The sequence below is a fragment of the Ranitomeya variabilis genome, chromosome 4 (assembly GCF_051348905.1).
Source record: "Ranitomeya variabilis isolate aRanVar5 chromosome 4, aRanVar5.hap1, whole genome shotgun sequence".
NCBI classification, from domain to species: Eukaryota; Metazoa; Chordata; class Amphibia; order Anura; family Dendrobatidae; genus Ranitomeya; species Ranitomeya variabilis.
In genome coordinates, this window is record NC_135235.1 from 210,246,166 (window position 1) to 210,264,624 (window position 18,459).

At 43.2% G+C, this 18,459-nt stretch overlaps 1 protein-coding gene across 10 annotated transcripts in view; it reads left to right on the forward strand.

Moving 5' to 3' along the window:
* SYT3 (synaptotagmin 3) overlaps positions 1-18,459 on the forward strand; it is a 255,817-nt gene that overhangs the window by 177,268 nt on the left and 60,090 nt on the right. The gene's annotated exons all lie outside the window — the stretch shown is intronic.

Below are 18,459 nucleotides of genomic sequence, written 5' to 3' on the forward strand. Positions count from 1 at the left end.
CATGACTGTAAATGATCGGCCCCACGTGACTGCATGCAGGAGAAGCCGCGGCCAGACCAGGAAGGAGCAAGGGAGCGGGTAAGTATTTTCTGACCAGCGGGGGGGCGCACAGGGGGTGGGGGGGCGGCGGACACATGGATCTTTATTTTAAACACTATTCTTCATATTTTCTCTGCAGCAAACGCTGCTGCAGGGAAGATATGAATCGCAGCTTCAGCACCATGCAGAGTGGGTACCACACGCTCCGTGTGGTACCCACTCGCCATACGGGCGGCACACGTGTGCCGCACGTATGGCCTCCGTGAGTTCCCAGGCACACGGACACGGATAACTCCGGTACCGATTTATTCCGGTACCGGAATTATCTGGACGTGTGGGACAGCCCTTAGTGTGACTGCTACTTTCACACTAGCGTTGTTGGCTGTACGTTGCAATGCGTCATTCAGGAGAAAAAACGCATCCTGCAAAGTTGTCTGCAGAATGCTTTTTTTCCTCATAGACTTACATTACCGACGCATTGCGACGTATTGCCCCACGTCGCAACCGTCGTGCGACAGTTGCATCATGTTTTGGCGCACCGCCGACACAAAAAAAATTACATGTAACTTTTTTTGTGCGTCGAGTCCGCCATTTTCGACCCCTCCTCCCCGGACCTTGCAATGGGGCAGCGGAAGCATCGTAAGACTGCTTCCGCTGCCCACGTCGGGCATTTCTTTCACAGCATGCGTCGGTACGTCGGCCTGACGCAATGCGATGGGCCTGTACCGACGCCAGTGTGAAAGCTGCCTTATACTGACAAGTAGACAGTCACCGAGGATGGCAGGCAGCAAGGATTCTGGGAGATATGTGGTGGAGGGAGCAGGGTGACCGCAGCACAGAGTATTTCAGGAGAGCAGTGTGCTGGTCTATGGGGGGGCCAACTGTTTGGTGCGCGGAGCAGCCAGGGATTGTACATAGAGCGCTGTCTTTTATACACATGGATGGACCGTCTGCTCCACAGAAATCCAAAAAACATTTCTGCGGATTGATGGCCTGTTCTGATCCAGACTTTGCATGCAGACCCCATTCCCCTCCTCAGATCCTGTCTTCTCCATCCTGTCCTGGCGATGTGTGAAAGTGAGACGTCAGGCGAAGTACGGGGTGACGCTGGGAAGGAAATGTAGCCATATAGTAACGATAAAAATGAGACCCCTCTCTTCAGCTGCCTCACCAGCCTTCCCCTGACTGCACCTAACTGGAGGTCATGCTGCCCCCTCTATTACCCCAAACCCGCGTGCAGGTGCTCAGCCAGGACCACCATAGAACGGGTCCGCTTTCTGAAGATAATACTGCCATAGTGTTCTCACATAATACCGCCATGTAGATCACACACAATACTATCAAATAGATCACACAATACTGTCATACAGTTCTCACATAATACCGCCATATAGATCACATAATACCGCCAGTGTTCTCACATACCGCCATATAGATCACACATAATACCGCCATAGTGTTCTCACATAATACCGCCATATAGATCACACATAATGCTGCCAGTGTTCTCACATAATACCGCCATATAGATCACACACAATACCACCATATAATTCTCACAATACTGATCAAGCATAATACCACCATAGAGATCACATAATACCGTCATATAGATCTCACATAATGCCATAATACAGCATGACCCCTGCAGCTCCTGTTATCGCACGCATTGAGTTGTGTGTGCAATGGGGAAAGACATGCAGGGGGGAGAGGAGTGCATAGGAGAGGATTATATATACAGTTCATCAGACAGTATCACACAGGATAGGATTAGATACACAGCTCAGCAGACAGTATCACACAGGATAGGATTAGATACACGGCTCAGCACAGTATCACACAGGAAAGGATTAGATACACGGCTCAGCAGACAGTATCACACATGATAGGATTAGATACACAGCTTAGCATAGTATCACACAGTATAGGATTAGATACACGGCTCAACAGACAGTATCACACAGTATAGGATAAGATACACGGCTCAGCATAGTATCACAGAGTATAGGATTAGATGCATGGCTCAGCATAGTATCACACAGTATAGGATTAGATGCATGGCTCAGCAGACAGTATCACACAGTATAGGATTAGTTAGACAGCTCAGCATAGTATCACACAGGAGAGGATTAGATACATGGTTCACCAGACAGTATCACACAGGATAGGATTAGATGCATGGCTCAGCAGACAGTATCACACAGTATAGGATTAGATACACGGCTCAGCACAGTATCACACAGGAAAGGATTAGATACACGGCTCAGCAGACAGTATCACACAGGATAGGATTAGATACACGGCTTAGCATAGTATCACACAGTATAGGATTAGATACACGGCTCAACAGACAGTATCACACAGTATAGGATTAGTTAGACAGCTCAGCATAGTATCACACAGGAGAGGATTAGATACACTGCTCAGCAGACAATATCACACAGGAGAGGATTAGATACACGGCTCAGCACAGTATAGTGATAGATACACGGTCTGATGTCCTGTGAGGTGCTGCAGTGAGAGGCAGGGTCGGAGCAGCACAGAGATTCTCCCCCATCCCCCCTCTGTTACCTCTCTGCAGCTCCTGAGGACATCAGACAGCAGCACTAGCGATTCTAGAGATCACAGCCACACACCAGGCAGCATAGCAGATGACAGGGAAGGGCCGCTGCTGACAGTGTGAAAGGGGAGACAGCTGGAGCTGTCCCTCCTATAACAGCGCAGCTCTCAGTCACAGTGGAGCTCACAGGTACACTCCACTGTGGGCTGAAGAAAGATGGCGCCGACCTCCTGCCTCTGCTGTGATGTGGAGACAGCCCAGGGGGCGTGGCCACATCAGAGCAGGGAGCAGCTCAATGATAGGTATGGGGTCAGCCGCCAACCGCAGCCTCCTATGCCCAGGGCTGCCGTATTTGCAGAGTATAAGCTACACTTACACTCCTGCAAAGCAAAATGGCAGCGCCCAGTGGCTGCAAAAATAATTAATAATAAAAAAGATATTAACCCCTTTCTGACATTAGACGTACTATCCCGTCGAGGTGGGGTGGGCCCGTATGACCACCGACGGGATAGTACGTCATATGCGATCGGCCGCACTCACGGGGGGAGCGCGTCCGATCGCTGCCGGGTGTCAGCTGACTATCGCAGCTGACATCCGGCACTATGTGCCAGGAGCGGTCACGGACCGCCCCCGGCACATTAACCCCCGGCACACTGTGATCAAACATGATCGCAGTGTTCCAGCGGTATAGGGAAGCATCGCACAGGGAGGGGGCCCCCTGCGAGCTTCCCTGAGACCCCCGGAGCAACGCGATGTGATCGCGTTGCTCCGTGGGTCTCTTACCACCTCCTCCCTGCAGCAGGCCCGGATCCAAAATGGCCGCTGTATCCGGGTCCTGCAGGGAGGTGGCTTCACAGCGCCTGCTCAGAGCAGGCGCCAGGAAGCCTGGAGCTGTGCACGTCGGATCGCCGATCTGACACAGTGCACAGCAAAGTGTCAGATCAGCGATCTTACATTATAACATGATGCCACCCCCGGGGCAATGTTAAAGTGTAAAAAAAAAATATCCACATGTGTAAAAAAAAATTTAAAAAATAAAAAAAAAAAAATAAAAAAAAAAAGTATATATTTTTCCTATAAATACATTTTTTAATCTAAATAAAAAAAAAAACAATAAAAGTACACATATTTAGTATCGCCGCGTCCATAACGACCCGACCTATAAAACTGTCCCACTAGTTAACCCATTCAGTGAACATCGCAAAAAAAACGAGGCAAAAAAACGCTTTATTATCATACCGCCAAACAAAAAGTGGAATAACACGCGATCAAAAAGATGGATATAAATAACCATGGTACTGCTGAAAACATCATCTTGTCCCGCAAAAAATGAGCCACCACACAGCATCATCAAAGAAAAAATAAAAAAGTTATAGTCAGAATAAAGCGATGCAAAAAATATTATTTTTTCTATAAAATATTTTTTATCGTATAAAAGTGCCAAAACATAAAAAAAATGATATAAATGAGATATCGCTGTAATCGCACTGACCGAAAGAATAAAACTGCTTTATCTATTTTACCAAACACGGAACGGTATAAATGCCTCCCCCAAAAGAAATTCATGAATAGCTGGTTTTTGGTCATTCTGCCTCACAAAAATCGGAATAAAAAGCGATCAAAAAGTGTCACATGCCCGAAAATGTTACCAATAAAAACGTCAACTCGTCCCTCAAAAAACAAGCCCTCACATGACTCTGTGAACCAAAATATGGAAAAATTATAGCTCTCAAAATGTGGTAACGCAAAAAATATTTTTTGCAATAAAAGCATCTTTCAGTGTGTGACGGCTGCCAATCATAAAAATCCGCTAAAAAAAGTGCTATAAAAGTAAATCAAACCCCCCTTCATCACCCCCTTAGTTAGCGAAAAATTAAAAAATTAAAAAAATGTATTTATTTCTATTTTCCCATTAGGGTTAGGGTTAGGGCTAGGGTTAGGGCTAGGGTTAGGGTTAGGGCTAGAGTTAGGTATAGGGCTAGGGTTAGGGCTAGGGTTAGGGTTTGGGGCTAGGGTTAAGGCTACAGTTAGGGTTGGGGCTAAAGTTAGGGTTAGGGTTTGGATTACATTTACGGTTGGGAATAGGGTTGGGATTAGGGTTAGGGGTGTGTCAGGGTTAGGGGTGTGGTTAGGGTCACCTTTGGGATTAGGGTTAGGGATGTGTTTGGATTAGGATTTCAGTTATAATTGGGGGGTTTCCACTGTTTAGGCACATCAGGGGCTCTCCAAACGCGACATGGCGTCCGATCTCAATTCCAGCCAATTCTGCGTTGAAAAAGTAAAACAGTGCTCCTTCCCTTCCGAGCTGTCCCATGCGCCCAAACAGGGGTTTACCCCAACATATGGGGTATCAGCGTATCTAGCATCGGTACGGGGCCATCGCGCTGCGTCGGCCCAACGTACCGACGCATACTGTGAAAGTAGCCTAAGTCTGCATTCCAAATGATGCTCCTTCCATTCCGAGCTCTGCCATGCGCTCAAACGGTGGTTCCCCCCCCACATATGGGGTATCAGTGTACTCAGGACAAATTGGACAACAACTTTTGGGGTCTAATTTCAACTGTTACCCTTGCAAAAATACAAAACTGGGGGCTAAAAAATAATTTTTGTGAAAAATTTTTTTTTATTATTTTCACTGCTCTGCGTTATAAACTGTAGTGAAACACTTGGGGGTTCAAAGCTCTCACAACACATCTAGATGAGTTCCTTAGGGGGTCTACTTTCCAAAATGATGTCACTTGTAGGGGGTTTTAATGTTTTCTCAATTTCTTCTCTTACCCTTGAGAAAATAAAAAATTGGGGGCGAAAAGATCATTTTTGTGAAAAAATATGATTTTTTATTTTTACGGCTCTGCATTATAAACTTCTGTGAATCACTTAATGGGTCAAAGTGCTCACCACACATCTAGATAAGTTCCTTAGGGGGTCTACTTTCCAAAATGGTGTCACTTGTGGGGGGGGTTTCAATGTTTAGGCACATCAGGGGCTCTCCAAACGCAACATGGCGTCCCATCAATTCCAGTCAATTTTTCATTGAAAAGTCAAATGGCGCTCCTTCTCTTCCGAGCTCTGCCATGCGCCCAAACAGTGGTTTACTCCCACATATGGGGTATCGGCGTACTCAGGACAAATTGTACAACAACTTTTGGCGTCCATTTTCTCCTGTTACCCTTGGTAAAATAAAACAAATTGGAGCTGAAGTAAATTTTTTGTGAAAAAAAGTTAAATGTTCATTTTTATTTAAACATTCCAAAAATTCCTGTGAAACACCTGAAGGGTTAATAAACTTCTTGAATGTGGTTTTGAGCACCTTGAGGGGTGCAGTTTTTAGAATGGTGTGACACTTGGTTATTTTCTATCATATAGACCTCTCAAAATGACTTCAAATGAGATGTGGTCCCTAAAAAAAAATAGTGTTGTAAAAATGAGAAATTGCTGGTCAACTTTTAACCCTTATAACTCCCTAACAAAAATAAAATTTGGTTCCAAAATTGTGCTGATGTAAAGTAGACATGTGGGAAATGTTACTTAATAAGTATTTTGTGTGACATATCTCTGTGATTTAATTGCATAAAAATTCAAAGTTGAAAAATTGCAAAATTTTCAAAATTTTCGCCAAATTTCCGTTTTTTTCACAAATAAACGCAGGTAATATCAAATAAATTTTACCACTATCATGAAGTACAATATCTCACAAGAAAACATTGTCAGAATCCGTTGAAGTGTTCCAGAGTTATAACCTCATAAAGGGACAATGGTCAGAATTGTAAAAATTGGCCCGGTCATTAACGTGCAAACCACCCTTGGGGTTAAAGTTAAAAAAAATATGTTTGTATTAAAAATAATTGTTTATATAAACAATCATTTTTAATACAAATCAAAATTGCTGCACCTTCCCTTTAAGTTAATCCTTAATAGTTGTCAGAGCAAACATTTAGTCAAAGGCCGCAATGTTATGCACCTAATATACACTGATTCAAATAGAAGATTGTATATTTATTTAATTATGATATCTATTAGATCTATACAATAACACACTGTCAATTGTTATTCCTATAAAAATCAAACTATCCATTAAATAGTGGATAACTTACGGATTGATAGAGGTCCAACCACTCGGACCTTCAGTAAAGTTGAGATTGGGGCAGGGCCGGACTGGGACTAAAATTCAGCCCTGGCATTTGAAGTCACACAGGCCCACTTGTCGCATGGTGACTGTATAATATCTTTGTACACTTGTAGGCTACAAGAAGTGAGGGGAGTGTAACACGACTATATAACATATAATCACAGCTGTATCCAGCATTACAGCACAGTCCCCATAGAATGTAATACAGCACAGCCCCCATAGACTATAATACAGCACAGCCCCATAGAATGTAATACAGCACAGCCCCCATAGACTATAATACAGCACAGCCCCATAGAATGTAATGCAGCACAGCCCCATAGAATGCAATGCAGCACAGCCCCATAGAATGTAATGTAGCACAGCCCCCATAGAATGTAATACAGCCAGCCCCCATAGAATGTAATACAGCACAGCCCCCATAGAATGTAATACAGCACAGCCCCCATAGAATGTAATACAGCACAGCCCCCATAGAATGTAATACAGCACAGCCCCCATAGAATGTAATGCAGCACAGCCCCCATAGACTGTAATGCAGCCAGCCCCCATAGAATGTAATGCAGCCAGCCCCCATAGAATGTAATGCAGCCAGCCCCATAGAATATAATGCAGCACAGGCCCATGGAATGGAATGCAGCCAGCCCCATAGAATATAATGCAGCACAGGCCCATAGAATATAATGCAGCACAGCCCCATAGAATATAATGCAGCACAGGCCCATAGAATGGAATGCAGCCAGCCCCATAGAATATAATGCAGCACAGGCCCATGGAATGGAATGCAGCCAGCCCCATAGAATATAATGCAGCACAGGCCCATGGAATGGAATGCAGCCAGCCCCATAGAATATAATGCAGCACAGGCCCATGGAATGGAATGCAGCCAGCCCCATAGAATATAATGCAGCACAGGCCCATAGAATGGAATGCAGCCAGCCCCATAGAATATAATGCAGCACAGGCCCATGGAATGGAATGCAGCCAGCCCCATAGAATATAATGCAGCACAGCTCCCACATAATGGAATGCAGTCAGCCCCATAGAATATAATGCAGCACAGGCCCATGGAATGGAATGCAGCCAGCCCCATAGAATATAATGCAGCACAGCCCCCATAGAATGTAATGCAGCACAGCCCCATAGAATGCAATGCAGCACAGCCCCATATAATGTAATGCAGCACAGCCCCCATAGAATGTAATACAGCCAGCCCCCATAGAATGTAATACAGCACAGCCCCCATAGAATGTAATACAGCACAGCCCCCATAGAATGTAATACAGCACAGCCCCCATAGAATGTAATACAGCACAGCCCCCATAGAATGTAATACAGCACAGCCCCCATAGAATGTAATGCAGCACAGCCCCCATAGACTGTAATGCAGCCAGCCACCATAGAATGTAATGCAGCCAGCCCCCATAGAATGTAATGCAGCCAGCCCCATAGAATATAATACAGTACAGGCCCATGGAATGGAATGCAGCCAGCCCCATAGAATATAATGCAGCACAGGCCCATAGAATATAATGCAGCACAGCCCCATAGAATATAATGCAGCACAGGCCCATAGAATGGAATGCAGCCAGCCCCATAGAATATAATGCAGCACAGGCCCATGGAATGGAATGCAGCCAGCCCCATAGAATATAATGCAGCACAGGCCCATGGAATGGAATGCAGCCAGCCCCATAGAATATAATGCAGCACAGGCCCATGGAATGGAATGCAGCCAGCCCCATAGAATATAATGCAGCACAGGCCCATAGAATGGAATGCAGCCAGCCCCATGGAATATAATGCAGCACAGGCCCATGGAATGGAATGCAGCCAGCCCCATAGAATATAATGCAGCACAGCTCCCATAGAATGGAATGCAGTCAGCCCCATAGAATATAATGCAGCACAGGCCCATGGAATGGAATGCAGCCAGCCCCATAGAATATAATGCAGCACAGCTCCCATAGAATGGAATGCAGCCAGCCCCATAGAATATAATGCAGCACAGCTCCCATAGAATGGAATGCAGCCAGCCCCATAGAATATAATGCAGCACAGGCCCATGGAATGGAATGCAGCACAGCCCCATAGAATATAATGCAGCACAGCTCCCATAGAATGGAATACAGCACAGCCCCATAGAATATAATGCAGCACAGGCCCATGGAATGGAATGCAGCCAGCCCCATAGAATATAATGCAGCACAGGCCCATGGAATGGAATGCAGCCAGCCCCCCCCCCCCAATAGCTCCACAACCCAGTCATCACTTATTGACAAAAAAAACCAAAAAACACTCTACTCACCTCTCTCCTCGTGCCCCGCGCTGCTCCTGGCTCCGGTCTCAGCAGCTGCAGTCTGCCCGACCGGTCACACAGCAGGTGCGCGATGATATGACGTCATCGCGCATCCGCAGTGTCAGCGGCAGGCAGAGCGGGGAATGATGGGAGAGGGGGCGTCAGCGGACGCGCTCTCCTCCATCATTGCATTCAACTGTACCGGCGTCTATGACGCCGGTATAGTTGACAGCGTGGGGAGTGTGCCGACAGCGGCACACTCGAGCGGCCCACTACTGCCATCGGCCCTTCTGGCATTTGCCAGAACTGCCCGATGGCCAGTCCGGCCCTGGATTGGGGCCACAGAGCCCTGAGAAAGGGGCCATGTAGACCTGTCTTGAATGGTCATGGGGTGCGCATGGGCAGTCTCCACTTAATTCATTGTCTAGGGAATAAACTTATTTTTGGGGATTAACTGTTTAATTGTAATAACCACAGATATCTATATATATAATTGTCTAAGGGTTTTTCCGTCTGTCTGTCTGTCGGTCTGTCTGTCTGTCTGTCTGTCCTGGAAATCCCGCGTCTCTGATTGGTCGAGGCCGCCAGGCCTCGACCAATCAGAGACGGGCACAGCATGGTGACGATGATGTCATAAAGGTTGCCTCGACCAATCAGTGACGGGCACAGTCTGCCGTGAATTCGCCTCGACCAATCAGCGACGGGCACAGTATCGACGTAGATGTCATAATGGTTGCCATGGCGACGATGATGTCATAAAGGTTGCCTCGACCAATCAGCGATGGGCACAGTCTGCCGCGAATTCTGGAATCATCATTGTCCATATACTACGGGGACATGCATATTCTAGAATACCCGATGCATTAGAATCGGGCCACAGTCTAGTTTGATTATAAACATTAGCATTGGACTTGAGTGTCTTTACCTACCAGAAGAAATTAATCTGAGGTTCCACGTCATAACCAAATGGGGTTGTCTTCTGCTGAAATTTTTGGGCTTTGCTGTATTATGAGCCTGGGCCTACTTGAGTATCATTCAATACTGCAGTGGTTCCAACCAACCAGAGTTGTCACAGCTGGGTTGGCAGGTGACCCAGGACCAGGGGCTCCTATTCCGTCCCTAACACTAGGGGGCGCCCTATCTCGCCCTTTTTCCCAGGATACTTCTGATGGTGAAGATGCCGGGCCGCCAACCTTGCCTTATCTCCTGTGTCTCCCTCCATCTGCTCCCTTCCCCCACCCTGGGAAGAGGAGAGCTGCTGTGCACCGCAGTACCACAGCCAGATATACAAGGGCAACTGAAAATACCACGCATACAAATATTCACTCACATATAACAAAGGCATGTACTGGGGAGTGGAGGATGGGGAAAAACCAAAGCAAGAGGAGGAAAAGGAATTATCACATTTACAAACCCATGGAATAGTCATAGAAAAATCCACGAAACTCCTCATATAACCACCAAACAACTCTCCCTCAAGCCATGTTGCATAAGCTAACTCTGACAGTGAGTGTCAGCCAGGACCCACATTATATAGGGAATAACAGTGGCTAACCATGCTCATCTGAGAGCTCAGACTCTCACAGTTTCCAACATGGCCGATTAACCCCTGTTCTACCAAAAGAAATTAACACCATTTGAAAAGAAGGAGACGTGCTTCCTTTCAATGGAGGAGTGGGAGCAATCAGATGCTGCGGTCTTCTGGCTCTTCTCTGTTGCAGTAACCCCGTGACAAGTTCCTTAAAGTGTAATTTTCTTTCTCCTATTCTTCAGATAAAACCTACAAAAAAATAAATATTTCATCCAGCAGTAAATTTTCAAATTATATTCCTGCCACCCTTGCTTCTCTGGTCATACGTTTCTTGGCTACTTGTTACAGATGATGTTGCTGTCTCCTCTGCCTTGGTAGTTTTGCACAAAATGTTGTTTCACATTGGTCTTCTTACCTAACCAGTTGAAGACAACTTTTACATTACCTCCCTATTACTAATAATAGGGATTACAATTAATAGGTATTTCTATTACATAAGAAAAGGTGAAGAGCATCATCTGATACTAAAATCTGGAGACAGTCAGTGGTATATCAGAGACTACATATCTAATCACCAGTGGTAGAGATGGAACTGGAAATAAAGTAGATCACTAGGTCAACAGAGACTGCACTTTTTGACACTTGGTATCAGGGATCAGAGTAAATTGTATAGCACAGACAACCAGGAGGGATGATCTTAGCCTGTATAAAAGCTGAGGCATGGAATGCAGCACCCAGTTCAATGTAATTTAGAATAGTGAGAGGCTGTTCCTAATACATTGGACAAATTATACAGACAGTAATGTGCGGGACAGAAAAAGATGAGTGTAGTATTTTGTGAATAACAAACATTTATTGGTAGAAGGAGATAGATAACAGAGGTGCCTAGCGGGTGGCAAAATGCGATCAAATGCAGTCAAAGACAGTGACAAAGATGTTCGCTTCTCCTGTTCTTTATTCTTAGTGTAGAAAATAAATGTAAACGTTTTGCATCCAGGCACAAAAGACAAATTAATCTCTCCTTGACTGACCACTAAGTAGACATCAGTTTCCCTGACTCTATAGGTGACCTACAATCAATCATCAGAGAAAAAGCACCAAATGTGTAGAGTTATCACTCAATCGCAGGTTCTGTGGATGTACCAGGAACAAAATGTGGAAAAAACTTGAATAATTTATTTTTTTTAAATGTCGGTCAGCCTAGCAGACCACGTTTTTAGTCAACGAGGTGCGTTGGGTTCCATTTGTGTCCATCTTGTGACAGCTCTGTTCTATTTTTCTATTTCAAAAAATGCAACCGAAATATGGAACTGAGAACCCAAGTGTGAACGTAACCTAACGCTATGCACAGCTGAGGTTTTGTTAGAGTTATACTCAGTCTGTGCATTCCCTTGAGCTTGAACCTCCTCTGATATGTTGTAGCAAATTTTCGAGGATAAAGAAGTGGTTGGCTGCTGTATTTAGCTTGTAGATGACTGCATACAACTGTAGCAAAATCTTCACTGTGAAAAGTGGGATTTTTCAGAAATCCCCGAAAAATCCAATTAAAGAACAACTCCTCATTCAGTTTCTTCTCAGTCGGAATTAGCTGATAACAAAGAACAATAGATTATATTTAACCACATTGTGTCTTTTTTTTATTAGAAAGCAGTTCTAATTACCAGCAGACAGATACTCGCCTTGCCAGAAAGTGTATACAAATGTCTTTTATTACATCTCCCAGCTGACAGGCAAATTCCAGTATTCCTTACTGCAAGAAAATAATGAGATGAAATATTAATCGTCATTTCAGGACTAATACGTGAGACATTCAGCCAGGGAAGGCAGCAAACAAGATCATGAGACGCTTACTGTTTAAATATCATGGTTGAAATGCATTGAGACTCATCTGTTATAATTGAAATCAATTATATAATATTCTATAAATATAATTGTCGGTGACAGAAAGCCACCCACACCTGTACACCAGCTGTGAAACAAAACACAACATCTCACAGTACCATCTGCTTTTTCTGAGCCTTGCTTATATAGAGGGTATTGCCAGGCTAGGTTCTTGTGATATGTCTCAGTCTTCACCTGAGGTTCTGGGAATTAGGAACCCCAAAAAATTCAAGAACAAGTAGTGATTATTACCAATGTTTTGAACTTGTAGGGTCCACTAGTGTCCTAAACGAGTAGGTCTACTGAATGTTGACACCAGGATCCACCAGTGTCAAGAACAAAGAAGTTTGATCTTTGTTTTGTATGATTAAATTCTACCAATGTCCTCAGCAAAATGATTTCATCAATGTCCTTACCTGGTAAATTCCATCAGTGCCGTCAGCAAAATAGTTTCATCATTGTCCTTTACTTGTCGATTTAGACTCCACCATTGTCCTGAACAATATAATTTTATCGATATCCAAACTGGTAGATTTATCAAACGCCCTAGCTTCATCAATCTCTTGGACACTGGTAGATGTCACCAAAGTCATTTACAAAATGGTTTCATCAATATCCTACACTGGTAGATTCATCCAAAGCCCTAGTTTAATCAGTGTATTAGACTAGTAAATTCCACCCATGTCCTGAGAAAAATAGTTTCATCAATGTCCTTTACTGGTAGATTCCAACAATATCCTTAACAATATGGTTTCATCAATATCCTAAACTAGTAGATTTATCCAAAGCTCTAGTTTCGTCCTTGTTTTAGGCTGGTAGATGCCACCAAGAGCAAAATAATTTCATCAATGTCCTAGGCTGGTAGGTGCCACCAAGAGCAAAATGGTTTTATCAGTGTCCTAAACTCGTGGATTCATCAAAAGCCCTTGTTTTATCCATGTCTTAGACTTGTGAATTCCACCAATATCCTGAGCAAAGTGGTTTCATCAATGTTCTTAACTGGTAGATTCCACCAAAGTCCTAGTTTCATCAATTTCTTAGTCTGGTAGTTTCCACCAATGTCCTGAACAAAATAGTTTTGTCCATATCTCGCTCTATTAAATTGCGCCAATGTCCTGAGTAATATGGCTTGATCACTTTTAGGGATTGGTGAGCTGATGGAAGTTCAGCTTCTGGTACATGACTCGAACTTTTCAGAACGTTTGTTTCGGGTATGAGAACAATACTCAAACTTCCCCCAGAACCCAAACCCCGTTGAAAATAATGGATACCTGAAATGCTCAGAAATCTCTCTCTCTTCTTCGTGCCACCACAGGATTACTCCAAACACTGCCCTGGACTTCAGCAGAATGTCTGTGTTCAGCATTCAGGCCCGAACAGTGACTGTCCGGTACGAATGCCGAACATTTCTGTTCAGGTTTGCTCATCTCTAATCCCTATCCTAAACTGGCAGAATCCATCAATGTCTCAAACAAAATGATCATTTCACCAATGTGCTCAACTGGCAAGCTCCACCAATGTCCAAGATAAAGTGACCAATGTTCTTATCTAGTATATTACTGGTTTCACAAATGTCCTAGGCTGATAGATTCCAGAAAAGTCCTGAATAGATTGATTAATCATTGTCCTAAACTAATAGGGTCCATCAATGTCCTAAACTGGTAGGGACCATCAAGGTCCTAAACTTGTACATTTACTAATGGTCTAAACAAGAGACTAATATCTTACATGAGTAGATACCACCAAAGTTCTAATCAATGTCTTAAAGAGACTCTCCACCCTGGGACTGAAAAGATACAATACATTTCACATGTATAGTCCCCTGGTGAAAAGTTGATGTTGTTCCTCTTGGCAGCCCCTGGCTTTCAGTCATAGAGTTGTGGCGATGCGGCTTCAGTCATTGCTTAGCACTAGCATTTACTGAGTAGCGGCAGTAACCACACCCTGGCACTCACTGACAGCTGGCTCAGAACTGATGTACTGCTGAGCCAGCTGTCAGTCAGTGCCAAGGTGTTCTTAAAGGGGCTGCTCACTATTTACTGAGCAGTGACAGTAGCCTCTCTGTGCACTCCTGTATGACTGAAAGCCGGAGGCTGCCGGAAGGAATAAAGTTTATTTCCTCCCGGCATCCGGGCTTTCAGTGTGGCAGCCGCATAGCTTTAGAACACTGTTATCCTGCAGATTAACCCTATATCTGCAGGTTAATAACATTTGGGGACATGACAGGTTCCCATTAGCAGCAGTGAGAAAAACAGTAAGCAACATATGGTAATTTTTTTGCCAATGAGAATGACATGGCTCCTACTATGTACGGTAACCAAATATGTGACGTTTCGGCACTTCTTATTTTTTTTGCAACAAATTTTCACCAATTTGTAAACTGTTCCAGAAACAGCGCCACTCTTATCTGATAGGCTGCATCGGGTATTGCAGTTCAGTCTCATTTAAGTAAATCAGTCCAAGCTGCAATACCATTCTTTCTAACCACATTCAACAACAACAAATGTAAAAACAATTCTCAAATCGTTATAAGCTAAGTTATATTCACTGATTTTCCAAAATGGAAACAATTTTTCGTAGACATTGCATTTATAGCTATTGCATTTATTCTTTAATTGCTAGTTATTAAAAAAAATTTAATAAATCCGTTTGATTTTGCTGTCGTGGATACAATTATCATGGATAAAAAAGCCATGGAATATGAACAAATTACCTGTAAAATATTCCTGAATTCCTCCCTACGAGATGCGAATTGTCTATAATGAAATAATAAATTGCGGCCTCCTTGTTTATTATTATTGTGCTCTGGGGGTCTATGGACTAAAATACGAGTCAGATATAACATAGTAAGGCAGCAAACTGATGCTGGGCTTTTATCTGACAGGCTCATATCGAGCCGGTGACTTCTTCCTCTGAGATTTTCCCACTATCTGTCACAGTGAGGGGAGATGCAGTCATGACAGATTACCTAAGATCACAGTTGTCACCTGTGCTTATCGCCTCGGCTGCCTGGTCTGGACACGTCATGTTAAAATTGAGTTGAGAGGCACTAAAAATAGTGTGGATATTTATTAACTTTTTTTTATTAAGTGTCTTCAAATAAGGCACAATTAATGGGAAGGTATTCACATTTTCATACAATATTTTTTCTATTTTTTTATATGTTATATCTTACCCAACTTATCTATATAAACAAGTTTGACATTTTTATTCCATACACAAGTCCCCAATGGGGACTTAGTCATTTGACTCAATTTCAGAAAAAAAAACCTTAGGGAAAATATATGTGTACACAGTGTTTTTTTGGGTTTTTTTTGAGGTGGTCAAAAATTAAATTTTTTTTTAGTAGAAATGTCCTTTGAGGAGTTTTGGATGAATTTTTGGTTTTCTGAAGCAGTTTTGAAAAATTTTTAAAGAGTTTTTTTCCTGAAACATTTTTTGTTATTGGACAGTGCCTAATTGTGATAATTTTTCATTAGGAGATACTATGAAGAAGTGACACGCACTTATTTTTGTCTCACTGAGCGCTTTTCAAAATCCGAAGAGGAAGAAAAATGCTCTAAAATTAAACATTTGGCCAGCAAAAAACAAAAGTAAATAAGAAGAGTGATATTTTTATGTGTTTTTTTCGAGGAGACCTATTCCAAATGACTCCTCAAAAAAACTCTGTGTGCACATACACTAACATGTTTTTTTCGAGCATGGGAAAAAACTGGAGTACCTGGAGAAACCTGTAAAACAGCAGTATAACAATCTGTAGAAACACTATACCTAATTCACAGGTCCAAATCTTTTATGCAACCTAAAGCTGAATAAAATCACAATATGCTAATGGGCCCACTGTCATCTTACAACAGAATCCTACTGGACCGAGTTGATTAATTTCATAACTCAATATGAGTGATGGATTGTCAAAGAGACACATGTTTATGCTCTACAATGAACTTTTGAAGAGCAAGACACATAAACTTCTTGCACAGGGACTCTGCTGTCTGTGTCCTCCATTATATTTTCATATTGGAACACAGAACTGCAAGGAACACTGTTAACCTCTAATTAACATATTTGGTCATTGTACTAATTAAAGAGGACATGTCACTTGCTTAAAAAATTGACCTGAATACATTGTAAAATTCCCAGAGCTGCTCTGATTCTGATGCTTTTTTCCATTTTGCTCTGCGTCGCCTAATTGCAGAGATATTCATATTTGTTGCTTTTGGAGCGCACTATGTGAAATCTCTGCTTGTAGTGGATGTTTCTTCTGAGTGTCTTCTAGGTGGAGGTTATGCCTTTTCACTCCTCCATCCCAGATGCTGCTAATAGGCAGTAAGCTCCCAGAGAAGATTCGGAAAAAATGTCCTGTTGACCACAAGCAGAGATTTCACATACTGTGCTTCAAAAGGAACAAATGTGAATATCTCTGCAATGATGTGACACAGGGCTGTTGTGAATTTACTTTTTGCTCCCTCTAGTGGTTACTAGTTTTTTGACTCTGGTTTTTCTGTCATTCCTTTTATCCGCACCTGGGTCGTTAGTTAAGGGTGTTGCTATTTAAGCTCCCTGGACCTTCAGTTCAATGCCTGGCAACGTAGTTATCAGAGCTAGTCTGCTGTGCTCTTGTCTACTGATCCTGGTTCCAGTTATATCAGCTAAGTCCGCTTTTTGCTTTTTGCTATTTTGTTTTGGTTTTGTATTTTTGTCCAGCTTGTTCCAAATATATATCCTGACCTTTGCTGGAAGCTCTAGGGGGCTGGTGTTCTCCCCCCGGACCGTTAGACGGTTCGGGGGTTCTTGAATTTCCAGTGTGGATTTTGATAGGGTTTTTGTTGACCATATAAGTTACCTTTCTTTATTCTGCTATCAGTTAGCGGGCCTCTCTGTGCTAAACCTGGTTCATTTCTGTGTTTGTCATTTCCTCTTACCTCACCGTTATTATTTGTGGGGGGCTTCTATCCAGCTTTGGGGTCCCCTTCTCTGGAGGCAAGAAAGGTCTTTTGTTTTCCTCTACTAGGGGTAGCTAGATTCTCCGGCTGGAGCGTGTCATCTAGAATCAACGTAGGAATGATCCCCGGCTACTTCTAGTGTTGGCGTTAGGAGTAGATATATGGTCAACCCAGCTACCACTGCCCTATGAGCTGGATTTTTGTATTCTGCAGACTTCCACGTTCCTCTGAGACCCTCGCCATTGGGGTCATAACACAGGGCAAAGCGGAAAAGAACTGCAGAATCAGTGGAGGTCAGGGACTTTTACAAGGTCCTCTTTAAAAATATATTACCTGATTGTATATACAGCTCCTTTACAGATGTATTATGACTACAGACTGCAAACAAACCCTGTGTAGTCTGATCCTGTAGCCATACTCCCTTTCTTCTGAATCCATTAGTATGTTCACATGTGGCAACTGAAAAATCCATTTTTAGTATATACACGGGGTTGCTTCTGTAGTCTTGCTTTCATTTCTCCAAAATACAATCAGATGAATTGGATAATTGCAGAAAATGTTGCCAAGTGTGAATACCCTAGAAATATATGGTACATATATTGACAGCCTTTCATGTACCCATTCGGGTACCATATTGGAACACAATTAATAGTGATGTCTACTAATCGGGCAGCATAAACTTAGAGGATTTGATTTTAGACCAGAAGATGTTCAAAACTTCGTCCAAGTTACACGGTGTGTGACAGATTTGGCACATCTTGCTAGATGCTTACTGGATGACAAATCACCGATGTGGCCAGTGATAGACCACCAGAGTCATGCTTCTGTGAATCATACATGATCGCCCTTACCTGAATCCAAAAGGTAAGTATTTTAGTATTTTTCTGTTTCAGTTTTCGACTGCAGAAGAAATGTATTTGTTTTACCAATCCTTGCCTCTACATTCTGACTCCTCCTGGCCACCAAGTCTTTGTACTTCCTTCTCCGGTGATGACATCTTAATAAGGATACGTGGCTAATCCAGCCAATCTCTGGTTGTAATGGTGATAGTTATATCATTGAGTTGTGCTCATTGGA